The following is an 831-nucleotide window of genomic DNA, read 5'->3' as shown; positions in this document are numbered from 1 at the left end:
TGGCAAACGATCCGTATTGCATCACTTGAGAAGTGTATAGCTAGATGACATTGAGCAGTAATAATTCATAGACCAATCTTCATATATACTAAAACATCACACATTACAGATAACAGAATAGATGAAATAAACACATCTAGACATCCACGATGAAAACTTGTACATAAGCTGCAAGTCGCCATTGCTGTTCATGTCAGCATTTATTATGTAAAAAGTTCTATAGATATTTTAGGGAAAAATTATTTTAAGTAGGTAGGATGCTATATCCATGAAGTTACAAACGCGAGTGGGCCCACCAAGTAATAGTGAGCAACATTGAACTTGGCAAGGACGTATGAGCTATGCACCAGAGAAGCCGAAATCAATTCACTGACAGATCATTAGCCAGTTACGACTTTGTTGTCCCCGGACACGACTTGGTTGCTCCCTGATACAACATTATTGTTCCCAGTTACCCTATTGTTATTGCCCGATACAGTATTGTTGCTCCCAGTAACGACATGGTTGCTGTCAACTATGACATTGCTGCTCCCAGATGTGACTGTGTTGTTGCTCCCAGAAACATTATTGTTGTCCCCAGATACGACAGTGTTGCCGTTCCCAGATACAATATTGCCACTCCCAGATCTGACACTGTTTGTTGGTGCCAGTAATGGTATTTGATTGTTGTTGTTGGAGTGTCCTTCTATTGCTCTTCACATACAATAGCAAGTTAGTGAAAGCAATACCTAGTGAACGATCGACAACGGTGAGGCCCTTGAGTAGTGTCAAACCCTTGGGTACCTCACTGACCAAAATGAATTATTTGAGAGATCCAAGTACCTTCCTGGC

The sequence above is a fragment of the Triticum aestivum genome, chromosome 5B (assembly GCF_018294505.1).
Source record: "Triticum aestivum cultivar Chinese Spring chromosome 5B, IWGSC CS RefSeq v2.1, whole genome shotgun sequence".
Lineage (NCBI taxonomy): Eukaryota > Viridiplantae > Streptophyta > Magnoliopsida > Poales > Poaceae > Triticum > Triticum aestivum.
The sequence above is the reverse complement of the archived record's forward strand: the minus strand, read 5'-3'. Positions refer to the sequence as shown.